This window comes from Sorex araneus, chromosome 6, assembly GCF_027595985.1.
Source record: "Sorex araneus isolate mSorAra2 chromosome 6, mSorAra2.pri, whole genome shotgun sequence".
Classification (NCBI taxonomy): Eukaryota; Metazoa; Chordata; class Mammalia; order Eulipotyphla; family Soricidae; genus Sorex; species Sorex araneus.
The window spans coordinates 64,478,883-64,495,458 of record NC_073307.1 but is presented as its reverse complement, the minus strand read 5'-3'; the positions used below and the strand labels follow the sequence as shown (position 1 = coordinate 64,495,458).

Here is a 16,576-nt window from a genome sequence, read left to right as displayed (position 1 = left end):
CAATTGAGTCCTATAATTGAAAACACCTTTGAAATCTCAGTGTTGGAATATTCTGCCTATGTCTCCACAGTACATTTTATACATTCTGATCTAATATCAGGTTCTTTGATGCACATAGAATTGCTTTTTTTGTAAGGTATGAAATAAGATCTAACATCTTTTTGCATATGGTTATACCAACCTCATTTGTCCTAGAAACTATCTTTATTCTACTCCATGTATCCAGCATCTTTGTCAAAAATGATTTTATTGTAGATTTGGAGATTTATCTCTGGGTTCCCAATTCTAACCCATTTGTCGGGGTCTGTCATTGTCCTAGTACCATGCTGTTTTGATTGCTATAGTTTTACAGCGTAGTTTCAAATGAGATAATGCCATACCTCCAAATTTCTATTTCTCAGAGTCACTTTGTCTAATCTGGGTATTTTATGATTATACATAAACTTTATTAGTGATTGTTTTAAGTAATTGAAAAGCATCATTAGAACTTTTAAAGAGATTGCTGAATCTATGTAATAATTTAGGTAGGGTAGTCCTAGAGACAATGTTGATTCTTCCATTCCATTAACAGGAAATATTTCTCCATTTCCTCCAGTTTTCTGCTATGTCTTTCATAAATAACATAGTTTTCATGATAAGGGTACTTTACAAATCTTTTCTTAAGTTGATTTTTAGGTACTTGGTGGTTTGCGACACTGTTATTGAATGGAATAACATTTGGGATCTACTTCTCTTCTAGTTCACTATTTGCATGTAGGAATGTAACCAAGTTTTTGTGGGTTGACTTTGTATTCTTCTACTTTGTTATATTGGTTTATTGTTTAAAGGAGCATTTTAATGGAATCTTTTGGCTACCTTATGTGTATTATCATGACATCGTTTCCAATTTGTATCCTTTTGATTTCCTTATCTTGCCTAATTCCTATTATAAGGACTTTTAGCACTTTACTGCATGAAAGTGGGTAGTGAAAATCCTTGCCTTGTGCCTGATTTCAGAGTCATGCTTTCAGCTTTTCGCCATCAATGATACCAGCCATGTTTGTTAAGAAGGTCAACTGTGAATAATGTGCTTACCTGTGGTACAAAATCCTGGGGTAAACACTTGGTCCTAGATTACAGTAATGAAATGTCAATGAAGAAAGTAAACAGAGGGGATAAATAAGAGTCAGAGGTGAAGTAACAGGGATAAGGTTTAGGGCTTTGAACACATCAGTGGTATAAAGGTGAAATATATATATAGTGAATATATCACAAAACCATCAATACTGAAGCATTAGACTGAAACAACAATGATTGATTTTAAAATGTGTTTGTCAAGGGAACAGGCTGAGTTGGAGGAAGAGAACTTGCAGGCTTTGATGGGGGGAAGTTGACACCAGTTGTGAACTGGTATTGGAAAATTCTATGACATAAAGTCTGCAGTGAGAATAACTGTAATGCACAGTACCTAAATTAAAAAAAATTAAATTGCCAAAACAGCAGTACTGTTTTAATAAAATGTACTAATAAATAATTTGTCAATAAAACATTAAAAGCAAAATAAGAGTTTCAGTAAATATAAGTAGCTTAATTATTAAAAATAGTATTGAATAAGAATAGCTTAAATTAATAATATTAATGAACAGTAGATCTGAAGCGATAGCACAGCGGGTAAGGTGTTTGCCTGGCATGTGGCGACCCGGGTTGGATTCTTCCGCCCCTCTCGGAGAGCCCGGCAAGCTACCGAGAGCATCTCGCCCCCACGGCAGAGCCTGGCAAGCTACCCGTGGCGTATTCGATATGCCAAAAACAGTAACAACAAGTCTCAAAATGGAGACGTTACTGGTGCCCGCTCGAGCAAATCGATGAGCAATGGGATGACAGTGACAGTGAATAAACAGTAATGTTAGTAAGACAACATTATTAACAACGCAAGTAAGCGTTCATCTTTTAAGTTTTGCGACAATTATTCCTCAGTGCCAGTCAGGAGCCATGAGTGATATCTCTATTTTTAGTGAGTGTATTTTGAGTGCTTGACTAACAACAATTAAAAAAATTCTCTATTATGGAGGACAGAGAAGGAAAGAAATTGGGGTGGGGTAGAAGAGAATGGGAAGTAATGGGTGAACAGGCATCAGGGTTTTAGTTATACTGGTGACATGGATGAGTGGTGTAGAGATATATCCAAAACACAGACTCAACAAGACAAAACATGAAATCTCAGCTGCAACCACTGAAACTTTGTAATGTGCCTGTCAAGGTGACAGGAAGGGACAGGACAGGAGCTGGGGTGGGGATGGAGTATTAGAACTCTGGGGGAGGGAAGCTGACACTAGAGGTGGGATTGAGGTTGAAATAGTATATGCCTCAAACTCACTATCAATAGCTTTGTAAATCACGGTTCTTCTAAAAAAATTTTAATACTCTATTCTGAATTGGCATCTATATTCTATTCTGTACTGAAAGAATAGATTTTTCTCCATCAGCAAGAATCTCTCTAGTATATGTCAAAATATTAAGAAAAAATATTTTAAATTATGCTTGGAAACTCAATGTTTCTCATCATGCTATGAGATAGCCTATTTCTAGCATAATATATTAAGAAGATGCCTTAATTTATTAATTTCACAAATATAAGTGTATAAGTATATGCTAGGAACTAAGGCAAGGAGTCCCCACACTGCTCTCAAGGCCTGTCTTTTCAAGGAAATTCACGAAGCCGGTCACATTGCTACTACGTGGAGGGTCGAGATGCTCTGGGAACTGAGCGCTAAGAGAAATCTGGCCAGCTTGTTTAGAAAAAGAATGCCGGACAGGAAAATATGACAATTGGGATAAAACTGAAATAAGCAGAATCTTGACACAGGCAACAGATGGGGCAGCAGACTGCACGTAGAGGGACAGACATCTATGACAAGGACAAAAGAAGCAAATCCTGGCTGCTTGGTCTCCTTGGAATGCTGAGAAATAGGACCAGAAGACCTTTGAGAGGACAACAGTCTATGCCTTTTTTTTTCAGTTTAGTTCAAATTGGTTCATAAAAAAAATCCACCTAGCTGTACCAAACTTTCAGATGCGTGAAGAAAATGCAATTTGTTGGTCATTGTGCTATACATAGCAAACAGGGTATACTAACTGGGTAGCAAAAAGCAATTTCTGCCATTATCTTGTCCTGGGAGAAACTGGGGTTTGGGCTTCTGCTTTGTATTTGGATCATCAAGATTGCTGCATTATAGATGGCTAAGAAGAGAAAAATACAGGTTTACGAGGGCTGAGAGATTGTACAGGGTTAAGGCACTAGCATTGCATCATGCAGATCTCTGCTCAATCCCAGTACAACATATGGTCATCTAAGCATTCCAGGAATAATCTCTGTGCACCGAGTCAGGAGTAAGCCCTTGAAAGTGCAACCCAACTCCCATGCCCCCCCACCTCAAATTCAGATTCATGAGACACGCTGTAGCACTGTAGCACTGTCATCCCTTGTTCATTGATTTGCTGGAGCGGGCACCAGTAATGTCTCCATTGTGAGACTTGTTGTTACTGTTTTTGGCATATTGAATACACCACGGGAGCTTGCCAGGCTCTGCCATGTGGGCCGGATACTCTTGCGGGGCTCTCTGAGAGGGACAGAGGAATCGAACCCAGGAAAGCCACGTGAAAGGCAAACGCCCTACCCTCTGTGCTATATTAAATGAGAGCTAATTATAAGTCTTATAGGAATTGGATAGTTAAGTATAGAAATACTCTATCTTGTTCACTCTAGATAATTAAGGAATTTTTTTCAGTTGTAATCTATAGCTGCACATCTTTGAAAGTACAGTAATCATTTAAAATACATCTGGGGCTGGGTATATGATTCAAATGATAAAACACAGATTTGCATGTTCTGGGCTCTGAGTATACTTAAGGACCTCTAGATACGGTCCCACAACACTTTAGAAAATCTAAGATTGGGGCTTAGATAAATTATATGAGTAATTTACCCAACATTATTAATGGCTTAATTTCAATATCTGCAGTCTCTAATTATTTTGTTTATTTTGGGGCCACACGCAGTGATGCTTAGGGTATACTGTGGACTTTGTGCTGAGAATCACTCTTGGCAGTGCTCGGGGGACCCTGTGTTGTGTCTGGAATCAAACAGGCATCTGTCACATATAAGGCAAGCACCTTACCCACTATCCTATTTCCCTGGCCCCAGTAGGAGGTGATAAGTAACAACTGGAGACTTGATGTTAGCTTTTGTTGAGGAAACTCAGAGAAGCATTAAACTCTCCTGCCGTATCAACTCATGTCTCTTTTTGTCTTTGAATGGTCTTTATTCATCACCTTTACCTATATTAAAGGCTCCTGATTTGGCTTAATATGCTCTTTCCTTTATGATGATAACACAGGAAAAATTTTTGATTCAGAAAATCTGGTTTCAAATTCTAACAGTGAAACTTCAAGTAGGTAAACTCTTTGGGCCCTCACTTTCTGCTTTGTAGAAAGTCTGTTAATTCCTTGTGTCACATGACAATAGGACATTTTGGAAGAGCAAATTCACTCACTCATTTATTGAGAAAATGCCAGACATTATTGTAAATTTTATTTACAATTAAAAATTATACATTAAAATAAACTAACTAATACACTAAAATTACAGTAGCTGATTTTTAAAAAGCTGGTTGAATAATTCCTTCCTGTCTCCTTCCTTCCCTCCTTCCTTCCTTCCGTCCTTTCGTTCTTCCCTCCTTCCCTCCTGCCTTCTTTCCTTCCTTCCTTCCTTCCTGCCTGCCTCCCTGCCTTCCTGCCTTCCTCCCTTCCTCTTTTAGTCACTCTTGAGACTACAAAACTTCGAAATGAAAATAGGTGATAGTTATACCTTACATAGTGGTTGAAGAAATTACCATTTGTGGTCCAATATAAATTAGACATAAAATCCCGATTCTAATTATTTTTTAAAATCTTAAAATAATTTTATTTAATTCTCTCTGTCAAAACTTTCACAAAGAGATGGACAATAAAATTAGTTGTCTTTAACTTCATTTCTTTCTCTTTTCAGTTTTCAGTTAATCAAGTAATTGTTCAATCAATGAGTAATCAGTGAATACTTTGTGCTATGAACATGCTCATTGGTGTCTTAATTTAAAACATAATATACATATGTGTTAAATTAAGTATTATATTATATATGAAGCACCTGCCCCTATGGCAAGCTGTCTTCACTGGGGCCCCCTTGGGGTTTCGCTCCCCACCCCAAGCAGAGCCCAGCAGCCAAAAAAACCTCAGAAACTAGCCACAGCCATGCTCAAGGCCACTCTCCACACGCTGGGACAAGCCTCACACATGAAGGAAGCGACAGACAAACCCAGGTATGCCAGGCCCGGGGCCTGCTCTGGAGGGACTGGGTCTCCTCCACCCAGATTCCCCATTTTCCAGTAGCTTGGCAGTCATACCCACAAACTGCCCGCCCCTGTGCCATGCAATCTCATCCAAGGCCAAGATCCAGATACTATAAAACAAAGCTCCTGGGAGCTGGATTGATAGCACAGTGGGTAGGGCATTTGCCTTGTATGTGGCTGACCCGGGTTTGATTCCCAGCATCCCATATCGTCCCCTGAGCACCGCCAGGGGTAATTCCTGAGTGCAGAGCCAGGAGTAATCCCTGTGCATTGCCAGGTGTGACCCCCCCCACCCCCAAAAAAAAAGCTCCTGGAAGAGAGCAATGCAGAATTTCTCACAGCAGAGTCTGGCAAGCTACCCGGGGCATATTTGATATGCCAAAAACAGTAACAATAATGGGCCTCATTCCCCTGACCCTGAATGCAACAGGGACAAATGGAGACATTACTGGCGCCCACACAAGCAAATCAATGAGCAACGAGACGACAGTGGTAGAGTGATACAGTGATTATATATGAATAAAGAGAGGTCTGTTTCCCTGTATCTATATTACATTTTTAATCGTAGGAACCATAGTCTTTTCTCCTCATTCAAAGAATTTCAGCCTTTATCCTTCAGTTCATAAGCTCTGTTCCTAGAAACTCATTGTCTGGTCACTAGAAAAATTTCACACTTGTCAAATATAAGGTTATATTTGGAAATGGATAAAATATTGAGTCCAAATTTTTTATTAGTTTATTTTTAATTAGAGAGTCATCGTGAGGGTACAGTTACAGATCCATACATCTTTGTGCTCATGCTTCCCCCATACAAAGTTCGATAACCCATCCCTTCACCAGTGCCCATTCTCCACCACCAGTAAACCCAACATCCCTCCCCCCCTCCCCAGTCCCGTCTCCCCCCACCCCATCCTGCCACTATGGCAGGGAATTCCCTTTTGTTCTCTCTCTCTGATTAGGTGTTGTGGTTTGCAATAAAGATGTTGAGTGGCCATTGTGTTCAGTCTCTAGTCTGTATTCTGCCCACCTCACCCTTCCCCCACATGACCTCCAACCACATTTTACTTGGTGGTCCCTTCCCTGAGTTACCCAGAATGAGAGACCAGCCTCCAAGCCATGGAAACAATCTCCTGGTACTTATTTCTACTATTCTTGGGTGTTAGTCTTATAGTCTATTATTCTATATTCCACAGATGAGTGCAATCTTTCTATGTCTGTCTCTCTCTTTCTGAATTGAGTCCAAATTTAAGAATTCAGATCTGATTCTTCTTTCACTGGCTACTAGCAGACACTTTAAACAAGGTAGACAATCCCTCCCTGCTATGCTGATTGTAAATGCTGCTGTTGTGTGTACACGTTGTACTAACACACTTGTCTACACGCCTGCTCTTCTAGACTTTGGAGTTCTCCAGAGAAGACGCCATAACAGCGTACAGATAGATTCAGCATACTATGGTGAATCAATTGTGAAGCTCCACTGCCTTTTCTGTATGTTTTGTTTTGGTTTGGGGCCACGCATGACCATGCTTAGGGGTGACACCTGGATCTGGACTAAAATATCACTCCTGGCAGGCTTTGGAGACCATAAGAGGTGCCTGGAATAAAACCCGGGTCAGCTGCATGCAAGGCAGGCACCCTGACCACTGTACTATGTTCTGGCCCCATCCACCGGCTCATTTTAAATCTGGTTTCTATCAACAAGTTTGGGAAGTTTGTTGTCACTTTCAGCCTCGGGTTTCTGCTCTATAACTAGGAGATAAAAACTGTACCCACATCTAAGCTATTTTAAGGATAAACTAGCATTTAAATGACATGCAGAAGATTTTTTGGCACATAGTCAATCTTTACACTTTCATTAAATACGTATATTTGAAGAAATGTTTCTAATATCAAAACTTTTTAAAGTATATTTTAAAATTTTAACCATTTTTAAAAACTATTTTTGAAGTTTCTTTTAAACAATAATTCAAAAATCATGTGAGTTTTCTGCAACCCAGTTTTTTATTTCAAACCAAATCTAACAAAAATGTAAAACAAGGTTATTATAAAGGTTTGATAAAATAATCAATATTTATGCATTGCAAATTTATATTTTATTGCTGGTTATAAGACTAATGTGGCATAAATTTTATCATAAAATTAAGTTAACTATAATACCTTTTGGTGTTGGTTTCAATATATTTTCAGAAAGTGTTTTGTTACTGATTATTAGACACTATTTCATTTGTTAAACTAGATCAGCACCACTGAAAAGCTAGAAAACAGCTCATTTTGACCCTGACCCATGGAATTTCAGAAAACAACCTCGTAATAAGACTCAGTTTGCAATATGTGTTTGTTTAACATTGATCAACCTGTGAAGCTGAACAGTACCATGGTACATATTAACCCCTGAACCTGTCCTTAGAGTCAGTGTTTAAACATGCAAATATACTGAGAAATTGGGGAGAGCTGATTTGGCTTTGCTTTTTCTTAAGGGGGCACAGGGACAGGCTATAGTGACAAAATATGAAAAGGGACATACAGAGATTTCCCACCTGATCTCCAGCAGGAAGCTTGCTGCTAGCGTGGGGCTGCGTAGGGATAAGTAGGGAAGGGAACAGAGGACAAGTGGTGGCGGGGGAGGCGGGAACATTGTTGGGACTCTTCATGCAGCTTGAGTTTTAACTCAAACATAAACATTTTTGTAACTTTGGAATTTTAGGTGATTGATTCCATTTTTTTAAAAAAAGACGTTTTCTGAATGTCAACGTAAATTACATTTTGCTTAAGTTCTAGGACTTGAAGTTACTAACATGTCAGCACTAATTCCCACAATGACCAGACACATAGCATTGATCTAATCACAACGAGTTTAGACACTATTTCATTTATAGTGATATACATGGATAGATATTTTTAGTGATTATGAACCATCATAGGATCTGCTTGCCTCCTGAGAGGGAGCTTCTTCCTGAAGCAGGGCTCTGTAACTTCCATCGCAACAGCTCTTCAGTACAAGGATTCTTATGAAAATGTGTGTGTGCTACTTACCATCCAGTGAGGTAAATCTGTTTAAGATTTCTTAGAATTTGGGTAAAAGTCTAATCAGACTGTGATGTCAAATACTTTGTTATGTCCTGTTCAATTCTGTTTTTTTTTTTAGATTTAGAAATGAGGAAATGCATTTGCAGGTGTTTTCAAACAAAAAAAGTTCTATAGAAATTTAAAACAATGTTAGTCATTAGGGCTGGAGCGATAGTACACCAGGTATGGTGTTTGCCTTGCATGCGGCCGACCCCGGTTCAATCCCCAGCATCCCATATGGTTTCCGGAGCACTCAGGAGCAATTCCTGAGTGCAAAACCAGGAGTAACCCCTGTGCATAGCCCCGTATGACCCAAAAAGAAAAAAAAACACAGTGTTTGTCATTAATGTTTTTATAAAACATTATTTTTGGCAAACAGTCCAGTTTACTTCACCTATTCCGTGCATGACTAATAAATGAGACTAAATATAATGCTAATGATGTTACTCACAACCATCCTTTCTCTTCACCTTTGAGCTTTGCAGTTGCTACGATCTACACACATATATGTGTAAGAACAATGACATGAAGTTCCTACTTTTTCTCCTAAACAATAATATTGAAACATATTTGCTACATAATTAAGGATTTGTTCAGGTTTACTACCCATTCAGATCACTGAGATTCATTCAGTTAAAACTTTTTAAGATAAATTTTAAGGTAAGTTTGTTTAATGATACTTTTTGGTGGTAAGATGACAATAATAAGTCTTCTGAATTATTTATTGCACAAAGTGAAGTCATCTAGACTAGTTTTCCAGAAGTTACCATTAAGCAAACAATATTATTTTTACTTTCATGACAAATTACCAAGAGGAGAAAGAAATCACTATCAAATAAAAGAGAAAATGAGGACACAGTAAGTTGTTGAAAGTTCTTCTAGAATTTTACTCAGAATTTTCTTATCATACTTGGGATCACAAGGAGTGTTATTCAAATATATTCTAAATATTCAGCATGGCTTATTTATACTGCACCAATAAAATTACTTATAAATGTGAGGCAAGAAGAAGGAACCACCCAATGATGTCTTCTCAACAGGAAAATCTCTATATGATGCCCTCGGTATCCTAAATCACTCTAATGAAAAATGTGCAGCGCAGCGTTGTTTATTCTTTTCCCCCTAGATTTCAAATAAAGTCATTTTTATACATAACCAACCATACATGTTTAGATTTACTCTTAATGAGTGTTAGAGTGAACATAAACTTGTTTTCAGTGTTCAGGGGAAAAATGAAGTTTTATGGCTTTGTAATGCATGAGTTTCATCTAAAATTTTTAAGAAACAACTTTCTTTCAAAACTTTACATTATCTCATCTAATCATAGTAAATTATTCTATGTTCTCATCACTGAATTTATTTAGGATAACTGACACAAAGTGTGCACTTGATAGTATAACTGTATTGGGTATACTACATAAAGTGGGACATAGTTTTCTGTAGGTGAGATAATAATACATCTTAAAAGCTTAGAGCATGCCCAAGATGTAGAAAAGAAATAAAATACATTAATTTTTATCTTTGGTAGGGTATTTTAAAAATGTGAACCACTTAAGTCAGTCATAATACTGAATATTTTTATAAGAACCTACTTTTTAATAAATTATTTTTGACTCATAAAAATAATGGTTGAATATTTATAGATCTCTGTTGAAATAGAAATAAATTCCAGTTTAAAATTTTTATTTCAGCCCACCGCCGAGATGTGATCCCGGGGGCCGCACGCATGTGCGGCCTCTCCGCAGCTGTACAAGCGTGAATCCAGACCCAGCAAAACCTCTTTCGGTGTGAGCAACTCCTCGCAGAATGTCTCCAGCCTGAGAACTAAGCCTCGGCCCCGTGCCCGCCCGGGAGGGGAAAGGTATTTCTCTCTCGCCTCTTTCTCTCCGGGGATGAAGGGCGCGGTGGCCGCCATATTAAGACGACCACAGATTGGGTTTTCAAGCCTGCAATTATCTAATATCTGGAAGAAATCTCCCTGGACTTCTTGTTAAAGTACAGAAATTCAAAATCGCGCGGCCGCTACTTCACAGTAGGTCTGAATCTAGTGGGGTACTCCTAACAACAATAGTGAGGTTTGTGTTGAAATATTGAATGTAACCAAAGTAAACAGAAAGTAAAATGAAACTTATCAGTTACAAGGTAGGGGGTGGGGGGCGGGATGGGAGGTGTACTGTGTGGGTTTTTTTTTTTTTTGGTGGTGGTATATGGGCACTGGTGAAGGGATGGTTGTTTCAGCATTGTATAACTGAGACCTAAGCCCGAAAGCATTGTAATCTTCCACACAGTGATTTAATAAAATAAAATAAAATTTAAAATAAAAAAATAAAAAATAAAATTTTTATTTCATATTTTTGGAATAACCCCCTTAACAAGTTTAATTTCAAGGCCTACTCATCAATATTTCAGGAATTTTCTTGTAACTTTGGTTATGATATTCATATATCACTAACAGAAATTACTTTCTTGTAGAAAGCCCCTTCAAATAATCTACTACTTGAGGCTTCATATATTTATTGCCTAATGTTAACTTGTGATGGAGATTGCACTTAACATACAGGAAACCCTGGGGGAAACATGTATTTACAACAGAAACCCTCATGCAGTGATTATCCTCAACATTATCTCGGTCTGTCTCAATGTCTGTTTACTCTAGTCTGATACTAATACAGTATACACACTTGCCATAGCATTACTGCATCACAAAACTTACCTGTGTTTACAAGAAGATTTTTAATATAATCAAACAGAAATACATTAGCTATACATGGAAAATTAAATATTCTGTAAAATGCAGCAGTTACATATTCACTGAAATACTTATATCTTCCAAAGCAATGTTAAAGTCATAGTGGTGACATAGTAATGACAGGGAAAGATTAAAAAATCCAGGCAAGTTACTATCATTTAATTGAAAGCATCATATGAGAGGTAGAGAGATAGTTTAGGAATCAATCACTTGCCTTCCATGCTGTCAACCCCACATCAGTCCTTGGCATAAAATGTAGTCCCTCAAGATCTGCCAGGAGTGCTCCCTGATCACAGAGTCAGGAGTAAGTCCTGACTATCACCAGGTATGTCCCTCACATGGCAAAAATAAAAACATTTTAAGCATTTTATGTGCATATATTATGCTATTATTTTATTTTTTCTAGTATTTTTTGTTTAAAGCTTATTTGGTAAAAATGACCCTTAAAGCCTGAAACGAAGCAAATTACTCTGTATACTCTGAACTATATCATCATCATTATCATTATCATCATCATTATGAACTATATATAGGAAAAAATTTATACAGGTTAGATTGAAGATGCCAAGCCCATCTGGAGTGATAGCACAGCGGTAAGGCGTTTGACTTGCACACAGCCGGACCCGGGTTCGATTCCTCTGCCCCTCTCGGAGAGCCCGGCAAGCTACCAAGAATATCTTGCCCACACAACAGAGCCTGGAAAGCTACCCGTAGCGTATCCGATATGCCAAAAACAGTAACAACAAATCTCACAATGGAGACACTACTGGTGCCCGCTTGAGCAAATCGATGAGCAACGGGATGACAGTGACAGTGATAGTGACAGATTGAAGATGGAGTTTGAGGATGACATTTGAAGTTTCAGTAAGACCTTTTAAAGGTCATGTGAATCTACAAAGGCTTAAACTATGGGAAATTCTACTGCACAAATGATTTGGTTTTGTCATAAGTAAATTGCAAGGGGAATCAGAGGAGGGAGAGCTGAACCTCTAAGTTGAAACTAGAGATTTGACACAAAATTAGTGTGTGAACCATTTTGATTTTGATTCAAACAAATTAAGATTAATTCAAAACATACAGACAAAAGAAATGATGAGATATTTGTTGCTGGATAGTTGATAATATTAAGGAATTGTTAGTACATCTAAAGTAGTTCTTATCTTTTTGAAAGAAACTTAAAACAATTCATTTATCAAAATTAGATAATGGCTTGATTTGGGATTCATTGGGAATTATCAGGTAGTGTGATAGTAGAAATAAGGAGAAACCTGTGAGCACCGGTGAAAAGACAATAACTGAAGATGGATAAGGGCTGTATTTCATCAAACTATTCTCAATTTAGAACTATTGCTTATATTTTTCTTGACATTCATTCCAACAATTGTAAAGTAGAAGATACTATAAATTTCTTAAACTAATCAAAAATTTCTCTAAAACTAACTCTTTTGAGTTTTTCCATTGTAGTTGAAGTTAATGATAAGTGAGGCATTCCAAAACAATAAAAATTAAATTATTTTCAACAAAACATAATGTTTAAAATAGTCATTTATTCTAATTCTTTGTGAATCAGTCATCCATGGCAGATATAATTTTCCTCTTAACCAGAACGTATATTCCAAATCTGTCACAGTTTCTCTATATCCTTAGCTAGAGAAGTATAGTTCTGGTTTTTTCCTTCTTCTATGCTAACTAAAGCATATCTCTCAGCAAGTGTGCACGTCACCCAGTTCTTCGTTACTGCCGTGCTGAGGCAGACACATCCGGGTGCTGAAGATCAGTCTCCAGCCTCGGGCCCCGCCCTGATGGATGTGTTCTATTACTGAATTTTATTTTCTGCCCACAATTTTCTTCTCATAATAATGTTTATGATTGCTTTCATTTTAATTCTTATGTTGAACAACTTTTTAAAAAATATTTTTAATTCAAATACCAGTGAAATACACAGTTACAAAATCTTTCATGATTGCGTTTCATTCATATAATGTTCCAACACTCATTCCTTCACCAGGGCTGGAGCGATAGCACAGTGGGTAGGGCGTTTGCCTTGCACGCGGCCAACCCAGGTTTGATTCCCAGCATCCCATATGGTCCCCTGAGCACCACCAGGGGTAATTCCTGAGTGCAGAGCCAGGAATAATCCCCGTGCATCGCCGGGTGTGACCCAAAAAGCAAAAAAAAAAAAATCATTCCTTCACCAGTGTACATTTCCTACCACCAATTTTCCCAGTTTCCCTCCCCTTGGCAGGTGCTTTTCTCTTCTCTCTCTCTCCCCTCCCTTCCTTCCTCCTTCCCTCTCTCCCTCTGTCTCTTGTCTCTCTATCTCTCTCTATCTCTCTCTGTCTCTCTCTCTGTCCCTCTCTCTCACCTCTCTCCCTTTACTTTGGGCCTTATGGTTTATAATACAGATACTGAAAGTTTATCAAGTATGTTTCTTTATCTACTTTCAACACTCAGTTTCTGTCCAAAACGATTATTTTCAACTATTATTGTCATAACTTGTCTCTACTCTATTCTTATTGGCCTTTGCTTCCCCCCCCTACACACACACACATTCTTCTGGCAAGCTTCCAAACATTTACCAGTACCCCTGACCCCAGATTTCCCTCTTAAAATGAGGTGGTGGGAAACCTGTACACATACAGAGTTACACTCACTTAACAAAGCAATTAAGGTGTAGCTTTAGGAACAAGATAAACATAGAATCCTTATGTGACTCTGCCCTTTATAATAACCTCAACTAGCTTGATATTTATTTGAAGGTTTTTTTAAGTCCATATTTGAGTTCAAATGTATCCTTTAAAGATTCAAACACTAAGAGGAAAACAAAAACAAATTTTAAAATGGGCCTGATAGATATTAGAGCAAGCAAGTGGTCAACCTGGATTGTAGGATGACATTACTTTGTCCTCTCCCTGCTTGCCACAAGTAGTTTGTCCCGGTTTTCCCCGGAGTTTAGGCTTACCCCAGTCTCAACCATCAAGGTGTTCCCGAATCTCTCCCATCCCTTTGTTTAGCTATAATCACTTCTCCATGTTCTCTTCCCCAAAAGAGTTAATCCTCGGCTTTCCCTTAATCTGACTCTGCTAATTTGCAAGGTCAGACCTTCCTAGGATACTGAATTTATATTATATAAGTTAATATTGCCTTTCTCCTCTTCTTGTGCCTTTTGAATAATTTACTTTAAAGCTATGACTGTTTTGTATAGACACAAGAAGACAATATTATGTTTTTATAACTTGGGAATTAATTGGCCTCGAATATTATTCACTCCCGGGCATCTGCTTTCTCCACTTAAGCCTCAGTTGCCCTCAGTTCCTAGCACCCCAAAGTAGGGTCCCCGATGTGGGATGGGAAGGATCCAGGGCAAGCAGTGAGTTATGTGCTACCCTGGCATCGAGATGGGCCTGGCCAAAGTGCCTAATTCTTAACTATAAGTTAAGAGCTTGATCATAGACAAATGCTGTCATGATCCAATAGTAATTATGAGACTGGGACCCTGCCAGGGATAGGAAAAACTGATCTGACCTGAGCACTGTAGTCTGAGATTGAGATGGCCCCAGGAGAGCAATTCTATAAGCTTTAATGCATCTCTTATTGTGTCCATACAAAATTAATATTATGAATTCTTATATGTTTGCTGGCTGAGGAGAAGAGAAACACATTCATGGGACTCCGCCCTTGGGTGGATCCTCCTGCTGAAAGAGAATTAAGTCCTAGGAGAAGCATCCCCTAAGGGAAAGGACCTTACCCTATTGATGGTGACCACACCTATGTGTACACCCCAACCCCCTCACGATGGGGAGATTTAACTAGGCTGTAAGAGTGGGTTGGGGGGCCAGATCCACGGGGCCCAGATCCAGGAGAGCGGGAGAGAAGCGGAGGGAGAGAATGAAATAAACAGATCGAGCAACCAGTTTGGCCTTCTTCCTTCTTCCTTCCGTCACCTCCCCCCGACCGACAGCACACACAGGGGTTCCGGGGCACCGAACGTGGGTGGTGAGAGAGAGCTGCCCGGAGAGCCCGCGAGTGCTCGCGCCCCTCGGCGTTCTTTAGTTTTTTACACTGGATTGCATCCCTGATAGCACTTTGGTGTTCTTAGCACTGCCAGGAGTAAACCCTGAACACAGCCAGTTGTGAACTACAAAAAATATTTACAAAAGGGGTTTAAGTTAGGTATGTCTGTTCCCTGAAGACTAATCATGGTAGTGCCTTTGATTTAATTGAAAGTATGCCTCAGCAAAACATCAACCAATTTGTTAGGGAGATAATAGAAAGACTAATAATTTCCTATCATATTAACTAACAGTAGCACTGTAGCACTGTCATCCCGTTGTTCATCGATTTGCTCGAGTGGGCACCAGTAACGTCTCCATTGTGAGATTTGTTGTTACTGTTTTTGGCATATCATATACCTATGGGTAGCTTGCCAGGCTCTCCGAGAGGGACAAGATTCAAACCTGGGTTAGCCGCATGCAAGGCAAATGCCCTACCCGCTGTGCTATCGCTCCAGTTCAAACTTACAGTAAATTCACCAAATTTTCCGCTTTCTATGACAATGTGGTATATTCATAACTGGCAATTGAAGGCTATTTTAATTACTCTTTGAATCTAATATCCATCATTTGTTCCCTTTTTGATATTATTTGATTACCACTTTGGACACTTGTTATTTCCTTACCTTTTCTATTCATATCCCCACACATGAAGGGAAATCATTCTGAATCTTTTCTCTCCTTCTGAATAACTTCACTCAGTATGACTCTAGAAACATCCACATAGCAGCAAATTCTATGATTTTGTCTTTTCCCAGAAGAGAGTGATGCAGAGAGTCTCTTGCCTGCATTCCTGGCTATCTTCCCCAGGGCCCCTCGAAGGGGATGGGCTCCAGCTTCCCTCCCCGCCCCGAGCAGAGCTCCTGGCAGCCGAAGACCACCGGAACCTAGCTACAGCCATGCTCAAGGCCCCTCTCCACACGTTTGGATGGGCCTCATGCATGAAGGTACCGGCAGAGGAACCCAGGTGTGTGTAATCCCATCAATGGCCAACATCCAGAGAGATAAAAGCGACTCCCAGAACCGATATCTTGTAGTCTACTTCTCCCTCTGGAAGAAACTAGCAAGCTTCTAAGAGTTTCCTGCCCACATGGGACAGCCTTGCAAGCTTCCCATGGTATATTCATATGCTAAATCCAGTAACAAGCTGGATCCCATTCCCCTGACCTGAAAGAGCCTACAGCGCAACATCATTGGGAGTGCCAAGTCGAGAGAGACTTCTAAGATCTCAGGGAAAGGATGGAGAGTTTACTGAGCCCGCTTGAGAAATCGATGATTAACAGGATTTCATGATTGTGATCGTTTTGTGATCGTGATCTTTTCTTATAGTCAAGTAGTATTCA

General features: G+C 39.1%; 1 protein-coding gene across 2 annotated transcripts in view; it reads right to left on the bottom strand.

The window, feature by feature from the left end:
* Positions 1 to 16,576, bottom strand: part of SLC38A4 (solute carrier family 38 member 4) — a 94,974-nt gene that overhangs the window by 62,224 nt on the left and 16,174 nt on the right. The gene's annotated exons all lie outside the window — the stretch shown is intronic.